This window comes from Crinia signifera, chromosome 4 (genome assembly GCF_055691185.1).
Source record: "Crinia signifera chromosome 4, ASM5569118v1, whole genome shotgun sequence".
Lineage (NCBI taxonomy): Eukaryota > Metazoa > Chordata > Amphibia > Anura > Myobatrachidae > Crinia > Crinia signifera.
In genome coordinates, this window is record NC_139220.1 from 279,256,899 (window position 1) to 279,273,508 (window position 16,610).

The 16,610-nt window shown below is 44.9% G+C and overlaps 1 long non-coding RNA gene and 1 pseudogene across 1 annotated transcript in view; both read right to left on the reverse strand.

Annotated features, from left to right (window-relative positions):
* LOC146075466 (uncharacterized) overlaps positions 1-16,610 on the reverse strand; it is an 18,320-nt gene that overhangs the window by 1,395 nt on the left and 315 nt on the right. The window contains exon 2 of the long non-coding RNA XR_014473576.1: positions 14,179-14,241. This is a non-coding gene — a long non-coding RNA (uncharacterized LOC146075466). The remainder of the gene's footprint in view (positions 1-14,178; positions 14,242-16,610) is intronic.
* LOC146076302 (U2 spliceosomal RNA) lies at positions 12,952-13,053 on the reverse strand (annotated as a pseudogene).

The window sequence follows — 16,610 nt, forward strand, 5'->3', positions numbered from 1 at the left end:
TTTTCACAAGGAATGAAGGAGACAAAGCCCCCCAAAATCTGTGCCCCAATTTCTACCGAGTACGGCAATGCCTCACATGTGACCAAAAAATACCAGTTGGGTGCATGGCAGGACTCAGAAGGGAAGGAGTGATTTTTGGATTTTGCAGCTCAGATTCTGGTGGAATTTTGGTGGGTGCTATGTCGCATTAGCAAGACCCCCCAAGCACCAAGACAGTGGAACCCCCCCACAAGTGACCCCATTTTGCAAACTACACCCCTCAGGGAATTCATCTAGGGGTATAGTGTACATTTTAAACCCCCAGGGGTTTCACCAATTTTGATACAAGTGGGCAGTGAAAATGAAAAATTACATTTTTTTACACAAAAATGCAGTTCTGGCTCAAAATTTTTCATTTTCAGAAGGTATGAAGGAGAAAAAGCACCCCAAAATCTGTGCCCCAATTTCTCCCGAGTACGGCAATGCCTCACATGTGACCAAAAAGTACCAGTTGGGTGCATGGCAGGACTCAGAAGGGAAGGAGTGATTTTTGGATTTTGCAGCACAGATTTTGGTGGAATGAATGGTGGGTGCTATGTTGCACCAATACAGTGAAACCCCCCCACAAGTCACCCCATTTTGCAAAGTACACCCCTCAGGGAATTCATCTAGGGGTATAGTGTACATTTCAAACCCCCAGGGGTTTCACCAATTTTGATACAAGTGGGCAGTGAAAATGAAAAATTACATTTTTTTACACAAAAATGCAGTTCTGGCTCAAAATTTTTAATTTTCACAAGGAATGAAGGAGAAAAAGCACCCCAAAATCTGTGCCCCAATTTCTCCCGAGTACGGCAATGCCTCACATGTGACCAAAAAATTCCAGTTGGGTGCATGGCAGGACTCAGAAGGGAAGGAGTGATTTTTGGATTTTGCAGCTCAGATTCTGGTGGAATTTTGGTGGGTGCTATGTCGCATTAGCAAGACCCCCCAAGCACCAATACAGTGGAACCTCCCCACAAGTGACCCCATTTTGCAAACTACACCCCTCAGGGAATTCATCTAGGGGTATAGTGTACATTTCAAACCCCCAGGGGTTTCACCAATTTTGATACAAGTGGGCAGTGAACATGAAAAATTACATTTTTTTACACAAAAATGCAGTTCTGGCTCAAAATTTTTCATTTTCACAAGGAATGAAGGAGACAAAGCCCCCCAAAATCTGTGCCCCAATTTCTCCCGAGTACGGCAATGCCTCACATGTGACCAAAAAATACCAGTTGGGTGCATGGCAGGACTCAGAAGGGAAGGAGTGATTTTTGGATTTTGCAGCTCAGATTCTGGTGGAATTTTGGTGGGTGCTATGTCGCATTAGCAAGACCCCCCAAGCACCAAGACAGTGGAACCCCCCCACAAGTGACCCCATTTTGCAAACTACACCCCTCAGGGAATTCATCTAGGGGTATAGTGTACATTTCAAACCCCCAGGGGTTTCACCAATTTTGATACAAGTGGGCAGTGAAAATGAAAAATTACATTTTTTTACACAAAAATGCAGTTCTGGCTCAAAATTTTTCATTTTCAGAAGGTATGAAGGAGAAAAAGCACCCCAAAATCTGTGCCCCAATTTCTCCCGAGTACGGCAATGCCTCACATGTGACCAAAAAGTACCAGTTGGGTGCATGGCAGGACTCAGAAGGGAAGGAGTGATTTTTGGATTTTGCAGCACAGATTTTGGTGGAATGAATGGTGGGTGCTATGTTGCACCAATACAGTGGAACCCCCCCACAAGTCACCCCATTTTGCAAAGTACACCCCTCAGGGAATTCATCTAGGGGTATAGTGTACATTTCAAACCCCCAGGGGTTTCACCAATTTTGATACAAGTGGGCAGTGAACATGAAAAATTACATTTTTTTACACAAAAATGCAGTTCTGGCTCAAAATTTTTCATTTTCACAAGGAATGAAGGAGAAAAAGCACCCCAAAATCTGTGCCCCAATTTCTCCCGAGTACGGCAATGCCTCACATGTGACCAAAAAATTCCAGTTGGGTGCATGGCAGGACTCAGAAGGGAAGGAGTGATTTTTGGATTTTGCAGCTCAGATTCTGGTGGAATTTTGGTGGGTGCTATGTCGCATTAGCAAGACCCCCCAAGCACCAATACAGTGGAACCCCCCCACAAGTGACCCCATTTTGCAAACTACACCCCTCAGGGAATTCATCTAGGGGTATAGTGTACATTTAAAACCCCCAGGGGTTTCACCAATTTTGATACAAGTGGGCAGTGAACATGAAAAATTACATTTTTTTACACAAAAATGCAGTTCTGGCTCAAAATTTTTCATTTTCACAAGGAATGAAGGAGAAAAAGCACCCCAAAATCTGTGCCCCAATTTCTCCCGAGTACGGCAATGCCTCACATGTGACCAAAAAATACCAGTTGGGTGCATGGCAGGACTCAGAAGGGAAGGAGTGATTTTTGGATTTTGCAGCTCAGATTCTGGTGGAATTTTGGTGGGTGCTATGTCGCATTAGCAAGACCCCCCAAGCACCAAGACAGTGGAACCCCCCCACAAGTGACCCCATTTTGCAAACTACACCCCTCAGGGAATTCATCTAGGGGTATAGTGTACATTTCAAACCCCCAGGGGTTTCACCAATTTTGATACAAGTGGGCAGTGAACATGAAAAATTACATTTTTTTACACAAAAATGCAGTTCTGGCTCAAAATTTTTCATTTTCAGAAGGTATGAAGGAGAAAAAGCACCCCAAAATCTGTGCCCCAATTTCTCCCGAGTACGGCAATGCCTCACATGTGACCAAAAAGTACCAGTTGGGTGCATGGCAGGACTCAGAAGGGAAGGAGTGATTTTTGGATTTTGCAGCACAGATTTTGGTGGAATGAATGGTGGGTGCTATGTTGCACCAATACAGTGGAACCCCCCCACAAGTCACCCCATTTTGCAAAGTACACCCCTCAGGGAATTCATCTAGGGGTATAGTGTACATTTCAAACCCCCAGGGGTTTCACCAATTTTGATACAAGTGGGCAGTGAAAATGAAAAATTACATTTTTTTACACAAAAATGCAGTTCTGGCTCAAAATTTTTCATTTTCAGAAGGTATGAAGGAGACAAAGCACCCCAAAATCTGTGCCCCAATTTCTCCCGAGTACGGCAATGCCTCATGTGTGACCAAAAAGTGGCAGGACTCAGAAGGGAAGGAGTGATATTTGGATTTTGCAGCACAAATTCTGGTGGAATGATGGTGGGTGCTATGTCGCATTAGCAAGACCCCCAAAGCACCAATACAGTGGAACCCCCCCACAAGTGACCCCATTTTGCAAACTACACCCCTCAGGGAATTCATCTAGGGGTATAGTGTACATTTCAAACCCCCAGGGGTTTCACCAATTTTGATACAAGTGGGCAGTGAACATGAAAAATTACATTTTTTTACACAAAAATGCAGTTCTGGCTCAAAATTTTTAATTTTCACAAGGTATGAAGGAGACAAAGCACCCCAAAATCTGTGCCCCAATTTCTCCCAAGTACGGCAATGCCTCACATGTGACCAAAAAGTACCAGTTGGGTGCATGGCAGGACTCAGAAGGGAAGGAGTGATTTTTGGATTTTGCAGCACAGATTTTGGTGGAATGAATGGTGGGTGCTATGTTGCACCAATACAGTGGAACCCCCCCACAAGTCACCCCATTTTGCAAAGTACACCCCTCAGGGAATTCATCTAGGGGTATAGTGTACATTTCAAACCCCCAGGGGTTTCACCAATTTTGATACAAGTGGGCAGTGAAAATGAAAAATTACATTTTTTTACACAAAAATGCAGTTCTGGCTCAAAATTTTTCATTTTCAGAAGGTATGAAGGAGACAAAGCACCCCAAAATCTGTGCCCCAATTTCTCCCGAGTACGGCAATGCCTCACGTGTGACCAAAAAATACCAGTTGGGTGCATGGCAGGACTCAGAAGGGAAGGAGTGATTTTTGGATTTTGCGGCTCAGATTCTGGTGGAATGAATGGTGGGTGCTATGTGGCATTAGCAAGACCCCCGAAGCACGGTGAAATTATGAACCTAATATTCCATAGATGTGTGGTATATTTTAAAACACTCCTTTATACATAGGCCGGGTTTGTCGGGGCAAGTGTCACACTGGAAAATAGTTTGCTTTCTTATTCCCTTTTTATAGCAAACTTTGCACCTTTTTTGTGTCCTGCCCTTTTTTCCAGTGGAGGGGATTTCATCAGGAAAATGCTGCCCTGGTACAATACGGGGACCAGTACTAGAAGTACTGGGGCCCTCTGCCTGCTGGTTCCCAAATATTAGGCCCTTTATGACTTCCTCTTGAAAGTGCATAAATGTCCCCCTCTGGCCGGTAGAACGGAATAGCACGTAAGCGTTATACAGTGCCATCTGGATGATATACACGGCCACCTTCTTGTACCAGATTTTTGTTTTCCGCAGGGCACTGTACGGCTTCAGTACCTGATCTGAAAGATCCACTCCGCCCATGTACCTATTGTAATCCAGGATACAATTAGGTTTGGAGGTGTGGGTACTGGTACCTCGTACAGGGATGGAGGTGGTACTGTCTCCGTGAATTGTTGTCAGTATAAGGACATCCCTCTTGTCCTTATATTTGACCAACAACATATTTTCGTTGCATATTCCCCTGCTTTCACCCCTTCTCATTACTTGGGCAATGTGCGTTTTTGGGAGGCCTCTTTGGTTCTTGCGCACAGTACCGCAAGCTGCTGTACCTCTTGAACCAAGGGCCTTAAACAGGGGGATGCTGGTGTAAAAGTTATCCACATAGAGGTGATAACCTTTATCCAGGAAGGGGTGCACTAAATCCCAGACAATTTTCCCACTAACACCTACGAGGGAGGGGGGGCATTCTGGCGGTTCAATTCTTGAATCCTTCCCTTCATAAACCCTAAACCTGTGGGTGTACCCTGAGGTGCTTTCACACAGTTTATACATTTTTATGCCATACCTTGCCCTCTTACTGGGAAGGTACTGGCGGAATTTAACCCTTCCTTTAAAATGTATAAGGGACTCGTCGATACAAATAAATTTTTCAGGGATGTACACCTCTTCAAATTTGGCACTGAAATGATCAATGACCGGCCTGACTTTGAATAGCCGGTCAAAGGTGGGATCATCTCTGGGTGGGCACTGTGCATTATCGGTGTAATGTATAAATTTAAGAATTGTCTCAAATCGAGTCCGGGTCATGGCCATACGGTAAAATGGAGTACTGTACAGAACATCTGTACTCCAATATTGCCTAATTTCTGGCTTTTTTACTATGCCCATATGAAACACCAGACCCCAAAACGTCATCATCTCTACTGCATCTACAGGGGTCCACCTAGCAAATGATGACGTGGGGTTTTGAGCAATAAACTGCTGGGCATATAAATTAGTTTGGTCCACCATTAAATTTATAAAATCATCAGAGAAAAATAATTTGAAAAAGTCAATTTCTCTGAGACCTGTGGAATCAAATTGGATTCCTGGCATGGCCAAAAACTCAGGAACCTGGGGCTCAAAATTGTCTGGTGGTGGGGTCCATACGAGATCAATTATTGGGGGGGGGGTCTCAGCTGCTCTACGGGGGCGTCTTTGAGGGGGTCCCTCATCACCAGAGGAGGAAGAGGAGCTTAAGGCAAATCCTTCAAATTCCCCGCTTGCATCACTGGCTGTGTCAGAGTCAGAAGCAAGCATGGCATATGCCTCCTCCACTGAATACATTCTCCTGGATGACTGGGAGGACATTTGGGAGGACATTTGGGAGGACATTTGGGATGCCATTTTTATTTTTGTGTTACTGGTAGTGAAATGTTTCAACACGTGTATAGTGTAGGGGGGGGTACAAACTTTATTTCAATCCGGGGGGTATGTAGTGTGTAGTGTGTATGTAGTGCAGAAAAAAAAAATACTTTATACCAATAAAAAAAAAAAAAATGAAGGGGTTAAAAATAAAAAATTTAAGGGGTTAAAAAAAAAAAAAAAAAAAAAGGTCCTGCGCCAAAAATTGAGCACAGATGTTGGTCAGTAACGTCTGTCACTGAACAGCGCTCAAAGGCAACAGGAATTTGATCAAAAAAAAAAAAAATAGATCAACCCTGTGCCGAAAAAGATGATCAGTGATGTACGTCACTGATCAGCGCACAGCGGCCACAGGACACCCACAAAATCACAGTGTGTGTAAAAAAAAAATTAAAAAAAGACCCCACAGCACACACACAAAAAAAAAAGGTGATCAGTGATGCGACACTGATTACCAGTGAGGTGCAGCAGGTGCACAACCTTTGGTGCAACTGACAGGTATATATAAAAAAAAAAAAACCTCTGTACCCCCAAAAAAGTTGCTGATCACCTCAGATATAGTGATCAGCACAAAAGGCGGGGGCAGCAGACACAAAATTTAGCACTCTCTATCACTCTCTGTCACTACCGTCTTTCCCCGATAATTAGACCTACCCCGATAATAAGCCCTACCCCAGATTTTGGACGCTGGTCCAAAATAAGCCCTCCCCCGAAATTAAGCCCTACCATTTTCCCAATGTTATTGTATGTGCACCATATGTGCAGTCTCCGCTCAGCCCCCGCTGACTCCCGCTGACCTCCTCTTACTCACCAGCAGCACCGCAGCTCCCGTTCCCAGGGATGCATTGCGGTAGGCGCAGCGTGACGTCACGCCGTGCACATCGCGCCGCGCACATCACGCGGCTGAACTGGCTGGCTGCTGCTCACCACACAGCGCCATCAACGGACATCAAGTTAAACAGGTGGGGGCATGTAAAATACCGGCACATTACCATAAATTATGGATCATTTGGGGGGCATTTCATAAAGGCGCAGCGTGGAATGTTTTAAAGGCGCAGTGGGGAATAAAATAAGCCCTCCCCCGAAAATAAGACCTATGGTCTTTTTTGAGGGAAAAAAATAAATAAGACAGTGTCTTATTATCGGGGAAAGACGGTATCTCTCTCTATCTCTCTATCTCTCACTATCTATCACTCTATGACACTGCAGCAGCAGCACTGACAGGTATATCTATATATAAAAAAAAACCTGCGCCCCCAAAAAGTTGCTGATCAGTTAATTTATACAAAAGGAGGGGGCAGCAGTCAGTTATATAAAAAATATATAGCACAATCTGTCACTATCTCTCTCTATCTCTCTCTCTCTATCTCTCTATAACTATCACACTGCAGCAGCACAAAATATAGCACTCTGTCACTAGGCCTCTCTATCTATCTCTCTCTCTCTATCTCTCTCTCTCTATCTATAACTATATCACACTGCAGCAGCACAAAATATAGCACTCTCTGACACTATCTCTCTCTCTATCTCTCTCTATCTCTCTCTATCTCTCTATCTCTCTCTATCTATCTCTCTATCTAGCTATTACACTGCAGCAGCACAATTTCACAGCACAGGAAGGCACAAGTAGCAACAGGATCCAGGAAGCAGTGATGAAGCAGCGATCAGGTAAGTATGGAGCAAGGTTCTGGTCAGTATGGCGGCAGGGGGGTACGGTGACCGCACTGCACGCTATTCCAGACCGGAATGGCGTCTGCAGTGCAGTCACCGTTAGTTTAAATCCCCCTCCTTGGCTGTGATTGGTCCGTCGGTCCGACGGACCAATCACGGCCTTTGGGGGCGGGCGGGGTGAGGTGGGGTGACACCAGTGTCACCCTTACACCCCGCGGTGATTGGTGCTGTACTTTACAGCACCAATCACCTCTGATCCCGTGTCACCGGCGAACGTTATTCGCCGGTGACACAGGAAAACGCTGTGACTGGCTGTTCACACTGAACAGCCAATCACAGCGATCGCCGACGGGGGGGCGGCATCGCAGCCCCCCCTGGGCATGCACGGACATGTCTGCTGTCAGGGACAGCAGACATGTTGAAACTGTCACCGCGTCTATAGACGCGGTGACAGTTTAAATCCATGACGTACATTTACGCCATGTGTCGGGAAGTGCTTCCCGACCATGACGTAAATGTACGTCAAATGTCGGGAAGGGGTTAACAATAAGAAAAATATTTGTTTCAATCCGAGGAGTGCCGCTTGGTTTATTCTCACATGAACTGGTTTTTATACAATTTCATATGAAGGCACCCACGGGAGTTGTTTTATTGTCCACAGTGTCAAGCTTCGTTTATATATCAATCACAAAACAATAGTGTTACAAACGCCCCCAAATTCTTTGGATAAAAATGATACCCTTCTGGGATTGACAACATCTAAAGAGTATTAAAACATTTATTAAAACAATACAATAAAATACACTTTTACAGTCTCCTTGTTGTTGGAATGATTCTTTCTTTACAGTTGTTTGTATTCATATACGTAGCAAAGCCCAACGCGTTTCGTCTCATAAGAGACTTCATCAGGGGTATTCGATCTACAAATGTAGAACACAACAATAAATGCCATTATATTGTATATATCACATTTATCAGATTTTTACATCTGTTTCCTGTTGAACTTTGTTTAGAATAATATCTGGACATGAAAAAATCTGAGAAATGTAAGATATTATAGGACATTTATTGTTGTGTTCTACATTATTCAAATACTTCTGATGAAGTCTCCTAAGAGACGAAACGCGTTGGTTTTGCTACGTATATGAATACAAACAACTGTCAAGAAAGAATCATTCCAACAAGGAGATTGTAAAAGTGTATCAAGCAGTGAAATGGTGGGGTGGAGAAGCTACCCAGAGCATCCATCTACAGTACCTATCCTTTTCTTGGGTACTACCTCAAAGCTGAGTGGTTGCTATGAGAAACTTCTCCAAAGGTCTGCTTCTCCACTATTTTCACTGCTTGATACATCGACCCCGTAGTCTATAATTGTTATGTACTATTACAACCATTTATCCCCTGCAATAATGGGTTAATATTGGAGCAGAAGGTGTTACATGGTTGAGTGACTCTTCTTTATTGCTTGTTGAGTTAGCTTTAATCTGTTTTACAAGGTAAGAAATAAACATGCTCCGGTGAGGAATGAAGCAAATAAAAGCTTTGTTAGCAAAATTAATTTCTGTTAATAATTCCATATTTCCAAAGGGTTTAACTCACCTGCTATTCAGTGCATTAGTGATGAGGACGTGCGCTGGGCCGTGAAGTCATACACTCAGGCCCCCAAATGTTTATATGACTGACATTAGTAACAAGTCAGTGTCTTTGGTAAATAACATTTTCCTTTCCTATGGGGATTAGAGCAGACTCGCCAGCCCCCATATCTAGCCAGGGCACAGCCTGCAATCATGCAGCTGCGCAGCAAACTAAATACCAATGTACCTATGTATTTTCTCTTGTAACAGTAGCTTCAATTATTGGCTGCTTCCTTATAAACCCAAAATGCTCCTCTGCAGATATGGTGCCATCATCATAATCATTATCACTTACATATAATGTAAAATGAAACTGTAGTGCTGGACAGTCGGAATGGTATATTGTACATAATGCAAATCATGCATATAAACAGAGGAAATATATTTATCATTGGTGGTTTACAAAAGAGGAGTAGATATAAAATGCAGAGGGTCCTGCTCATGACAGCACACATCCTAGCGGAAAGGGTAACGCCCACACACACTCCTACCTGGTAGGGGTAAGACAACTTATATGGCACAGAGCAGTGTTCAGGGGATATCCGGTTTCCCGGGAACCCCCAAAACAAAAGTCTGTAGTTAGAAAGGATAATTAACATGTACAATGAAATGTGCCCTTCCCGCCCTATGAACCATGTAATGTGCTCCTCCCACAATATGCACTATGTAATGTGCTCCTCCCATAATATGTACTATGTAATGTTCTCCTCCCACCCTATGTACTATAAAATGTGCTCCTCCCACCCTTTGTACTATGATATGTGCTCCTCCCACCTTATGTACTATGTAATGTTCTCCTCCCACCCTATGTACTATGAAATGTGCTCCTCCCACCCTATACTTTGTAATAAGCTCCTCTCACCCTATGTATTATCCAATGTGCTCCTCACACCCTATGTACTATGAAATGTGCTCATGCCACCCTATGTACTATGTAATGTGCTCCTCCCACCCTATTTACTATGCTCCTCCTACCCTATGTACTATGAAATGTGCTCTTCCGACACTGTGCTTCTCCCAACCTATGTACTGTGTTCCACTCCCACCCTATAATGTGCTCATCCCACCCAATGTACTATGTTATGTGCCTCTGCCACTCCAAATACTATGTTATGTGTTCCTCCCACACCTATACTATGTAATGTGCTGCTCCCACCTTATACTATGTGATGTTATCCTCCCACCCTATGTAATGGTGTGGATCGTTTGGTCTACAACAACTAGGTCGACAAGCATTGGGTCAACACCACTAGGTCGACAGGCAGCAAGGTTGACATGGGTCTAGGTCGACATAGACACTACTAGGCCGACAGGCAGCAAGGTTGACGTGGGTCTAGGTCGACATGGGTCAAGGTCAACACACACATTAGGTCGACATGTGCAAAGTCAACAGTCAAAAGGTTGACATGGAGTTCATCACAGTTTTTTTTACCCCAATGTCAACACTGTCGACATGGACACAGTTTGAAGTGCATCGCATCCCCTCGCTTTGCTCGCAATGCTTCAGGCACGGTGCCTCGCTACACTCTGCACACTGTTTTATTCTCCCACCATGCCCGGGCCTAGTGGATGGTAGGGCATGAAATACCATAAAGTGGTAATAGAAGAGAGATTGTGCGCACTAAGCAGCCAAACTTGGTCCAACTCCAACAAAGAATTCCTTCACCAAGAATACCATTCAGAAAAAACAATTAGGAGAATGTGACCTATTCGGCGCTTTTGTAGATCCATATGCTGTAATTATTTCTTTCAGCAAATCGTCATGACATGAAAATCTAAAATAACTTTCATGGTGTAGTATATCACATGTTTAATAGACAAAATTCATTTAAAACAATGCTATAATATAGCATGCAAAACACTTGAGACAATGTTAAAAATAACAGCATGTGCCCCCCCTATGTACTATGTAATGTGCACCTCCCACACTATGTACTAAGTAATGTCCTCCTCCACCCTATACTATGTAATGTGCTCCTCCCACCCTATGCACTATGTAATGTGCACCTCCCACCCTATGCACTATGTAATGTGCTCCTCCCACCCTATGCACTATGTAATGTGCTCCTCCCACCCTATGTACTATGTAATATGCTCCTCCCACCCTATGCACTATGTAATGTGCTCCTCCCACCCTATGTACTATGTAATATGCTCCTCCCACCCTATACTATGTAATGTGCTCCTCCCACCCTATGTACTACGAAATGTGCACCTCCCACCCTATGTACTATGTAATGTGCTCCTCCCACCCTATGTACTATGTAATGTGCTCCTCCCACCCTATGTACTATGTAATGTGCTCCTCCCACCCTATGTACTATGTAATGTGCTCCTCCCACCCTATGCACTATGTAATGTGCTCCTCCCACCCCATGTACTATGTAATATGCTCCTCCCACCCTATGCACTATGTAATGTGCTCCTCCCACCCTATGTACTATGTAATGTGCTCCTCCCACCCTATGCACTATGTAATGTGCACCTCCCACCCTATGCACTATGTAATGTGCTCCTCCTTATGCCCAATATCCAAAGAAAACAAAAGGAATATTCTGGCAATGTGTTGAAGAATGAGACATTATAGATTTGTAGAGTGAAGCTAAGGATGGAGTCAAGGGCAGGATGAGTTTGAAAAAACTCAGGAGCCCGAGGTGTGCTCCCCACCACCAGTGCTGTGCCTAAACACGTGCAAAGGAGGCCGTGCGATCGAATGGGTCCGTCTCCGAAGAGACAGGGCCCCGTTTTTCCCCTAACCCCTCTCAACCATAAGGCCGAAGAGGGGAAAATAGGGAACGGTGGGTCCTCTTCGCCGAAGCTCAGAGAGACCCTCATTCCTCAACCCCCGAAAGGGTTAGGACGGTGGGTCCTCCGCACCCCGTGGTTTGGAGGAACCCGCAGTGGACTTCCCTCCGCCTTGCGGCTCGGGGTCGTCCTCGGGGGGACCGAAGCTCTCCCCAAAAGGCGAGAGCTTCGGCACATTGGGGAAATGGAAGGCCCAAAAGGGTCGACCACACTACCCAAAAAAACGTGACAAACTACAAAAAAAAATACAAGGAACGTGAAAAGTGACAAACGTGAGAGGGGGAAGAGAAATAAATAATAAAGGACCCTAGCCAGAAGGCCAGGGTGGGGGTGTGAAAAATTGTCCTACCCCATCCAAAAGGACGAGGTAAGGACGTGAAGCGCATACCTAGAGGGAAAGTGCGCAGTGCTAGTGCCATACTAGTGCATGGTGATTTTTGGGATCACCCGTGCATGTTCGGCACCCCCGAGTTTCCCCGGGGGCACAGTGCAGCCTCGGACTCCAAGCAGCCAGCCAGTCAGCGTCCGACCAAGTGTTTCTCCGCCTCACCAGCAGGCCCTTTCCGGCCCCCCGGCATGGGAATGGATACTCCACCGGGCTTTTCGATGAGTCTCCCCCGCAGCGGCCGAATAGACCAACCGAAGGAGAAGAAAACACCTACTCAGTCCCGACGTTTCACCTCTCCCAGGGATTGAGTACTGGGCTGGGCTTTTCGCTGTCTCCCTGGCCGAGGGCGACATGTTACCCCCGGACCAGAGAGCAATCTACTCGGTCCCAGCTTTTCCCGTCTTCCTGGGATTGGATACTAGACCGGGCTTTTCGAGTGACTCTCCCTCGGAGGCTATGGACCCCCGAACAAGAGCCCCATCTACTAGGCCCGATGCTTCTCCCCTCCCTACCAGTAGGAAGGTATGCTCCCCCCCTACGGCAGGATGAAGATACTCAGCCAGACCTTACACCCGCCCAGAACATGAGGTACACTACGCCTCAGCTCAGTAGCAAGGTGATTAGGTCCAGCTTTTCTCTATTCTCTGCCAGGGGGCGGTCCAGACCCAACTGATAAGAACAGATACTACACTTGATCTTAGCCAAAAGGCCGAGAAGCGAGTCAAGGGCAGGATGCTTAGGGAACTGGGGGAGTGTGGCATTATCCGTGGTAAGAGAGAATATTAGTAGTGGGAATATTAGTAGTGACATTAGAAAGATGACTTAGATAATGAGATCAGTATTTGACAATACTGGCTAGGCAGTAAGGAGGGAGCAGGGAACAGAGCATGAGTGATCATTCAGGCAAGAAAAGTGTTAGTGGGTATGGGGGAATAATGAAGGGAATGGTTCATCTGAGATGTTGGATAACACACCTCACTTTAGGAAATGGGGTGCTGGATGACCTCCCGACAGTCGGGATTCAGACATTCAGTATGCCGACATTGGAATCCTGATAGGGGCTATTTCCCCCCCGAGGGAGTCCAGGACCTGCATAGAAGGAGAACAAAACCTGGCCCACAATGGGCTTCTATGCGCTTGCCCCTTGTTGGAATACCGGCAGTCGGGAATAGATCCTGGGCCCTGCTGTGGGTCACTGCCGGCCCCGGGCAGGGTGCGGGAAAGTATTAAATAAAAATCTATTTTGTATGATGGTCAGTAGGATACTCCATGCATTTTATTCCAGCCTCCGGTATTCTCCCTTAGGCAACTCCTAAATGCCTGCTGCTGTGACTCCATGCATCAATGCATATTGCACTGGCCCTCTCCTACCACTGGGATCTTGTCACATGGTTGACAGTTACCATGTTGACATTACAGGCCAAATGCAATAGGGTGAGAGAATCAGAAAGGGAGAGATTTGGGGAGTTTTCCCATTATATTTAAAGCAGCAATTACATGGAAAAAAAATGGTAAACTCTCTCAAAATCTCTCACTTTCAGATTTTCGCACCCTATTACATTTGGCCTCCATGTGAAATATAAACATTCTCACAATGCTGATGGTTTGGGAAGAAAACCACCTTCAGTTGACTTGGGCATGCCTTTTAAAAGTCCACTTTAAACATTTTTTTTTTTTTTCCAGGGCCACCTTAATATTTCCACCCTCCCCTGGTTCCTTCATATAAGAATAGATTTTAGGTTGAGTTCTTAGTTAAGATCACCTCCAGCTAACCTTAAGGGATGTTTTGTATAGCTAGGTTCTAAATGCCATATTTATATTGTTGATAAAAAGTACAAGGACTCACCGAAGGAATGTGGTTGTTTCTGATTAGCGATGTGATATAAGGATAAATCAACCAGTTTTCAACCTAAAAGTAAAAGGAAGACGGACATTTAGCAAAGATATATACATACTATATACATATAATTCCCTCTATAACTAGACTTGCAATATATCCCTCCCATATCATGGATGGTGTAATGCATACCTCCCAACTTCTGACCTGAAGAAATAGGGACACTCGCGCGGCCAAAAAGGGGGTGGGGCGTATGCAAATGAGGCCGTGGCTTATGCTAATTAGCCGCAACCTCATTTTCATACGAGAATAGACGCTGTGCGCATGCGCACAGCGTCTATTCTACTAGATTGGGGGGTCTCCCAACTGCCACCCCCCGCAGCGGGACAATGCCTGCCGCGGGTGGGACAGCGGGACAGGACCCGAAAATCGGGACTGTCCCGCTGTAATCGTGACAGTTGGGAGGTATGGTAATGGTTAGCATGACTACCTCACATCATTGAGGTCTTGGGTTTGATTTCCCCACGGACCTAATTGTGTAGAGTGTGTATATTCTCCCTATGACTCCTGGGTTTACTATGCTTTCATCCCAGAAAATATACTGATAAGTTAATTGGCTCTCAACCAAAATGAACCCTAGTAGTGTATATGTGTATGGAAGATTTTTTTGTGTGCTATATAAATGTAAATTACAATTGTAAATGGCCGGTGGATGTTTTTCCATATAACTCTGAAATGAAGCAAAGAATGACAATGGCAATATATTTTTGCAAATCTACAAAACAAGACCTTTAATTTTGATAGACAATGAGATCATAGATTATAGTCCTTGTGCTATTCATATATAGATCAATCTGGGACACCTACGATTTACACAGGTTCTGTGGCTGGCTAAAATCAGGAGAAATGCAGGATTCAATGTAAGCTGGGTACAAACTACATGATGCGTGTACCCAGTGGTATCTGTTACAACGGCTGGGGGACGCTAAAGTATGTCCTTTGTTAACAATGTCCTCCATCCTCTGTACATACAGGGCCACAGAGGACATTGTTAATGAACTGCCAGAGCGCACATAGTTAATGATATAGTGCATACACACAAGACGATATACACAATATAGTGTTCATTCTTGCACCCGCCATCTTCGAATACCCATGCAGTTTCTCTTCCCTGCCTGGGGTGTCACTGTCTGCTGTGGTGTTTCTAGCACAGGTCTGGTTTGCATATCAATTCTGATATACAGACCACACTGTGCTAGAAGCAATACAGCAGACAGTGACACCCCAGGCAGGTAAGAGGAACTGCATGGGTTTTCAAAGATGGTGGGTGCTAGAATGAACACTACAATAATATTGTTAAAGATACTGTGCATATTGTTAATGATTATCCTCTAGTGCAGTGGTTCCCAAACTGTGTGCCTATGCACCCTGGCTTGCCTCAAGACACTTGCAGGGGTGCCTTGGGTTGGTGGACTAGGATCAATTCATATTATTTATGGCCAATGTACCAGGCAAAACCACTGCTGGTGGCTACCGATCATAATATGTGGACCAACAGAAGCAAATCCTGTCCCACGCCACATAATTGTGACATATAAACACAATTTACCTAATTTAATATTTTTTCTGAATTTCGCAATAAGAAACATTTGGCCTAGGGGTGCCTTGAAAACAGGTTGCAGTGATTAAAAAAAGTTTGGGAATCGCTGCTATAGTGTATACTAGCGACTTGTGCATACAGTTCCTCACAACTTTGGTATTCGTACAAACGGCATCTGCTGCGCCACCGCTGCACCTAGGGTTACCACCTTTCCCCTTTAATTCCGGACACATATTAATTACACAGGTTCTGTGGAAGTTTAAAACCAGGTGAAATGGAGTCTTGAAGTCAGCCAGCCACAGAACCTGTGTAATTAATATGTGTCCGGAATTAAAGGGGAAAGGTGGTAACCCTAGCTGCACCCATCCAGGCGGAGGGACATGACCTATTGCGGCAACCCTCCATTTTTTTTGGGGGGGGGGGGGGGGGGGTCCAAGAAAGTCCAGGAATAGAACATTCTGTTCCTTCTGGAGAGGGTCATGCTAGGAGGTATGGGATTATCTTTCTCTATCAGGGACAGTTGGGAAGAATGACATGAAAGCCATACATGATTATGTCAAGCATAACTATAGCTAATACATCTTGTACTCACTTTCCACTGCAGCTTGCTCTCTAGCGGGTACAATTGCTCAAATTTGGGTTTACAAAGGTAGCGGGGGGGAGGGGGGGGGGGGGTTGATTGCCGTAGCAACCGACCAGATTTTAGCTATTGTCTTCTAGAAGCTGCTAGCTAGATGAGTAATAAGTGGAATCGAATTGGTCACTGTGGGCAACATCTCCACTTCTGTAACCCCACAGCTTTAGACAAGAAAACACCACATTTAGTTCTATTGATTCAATT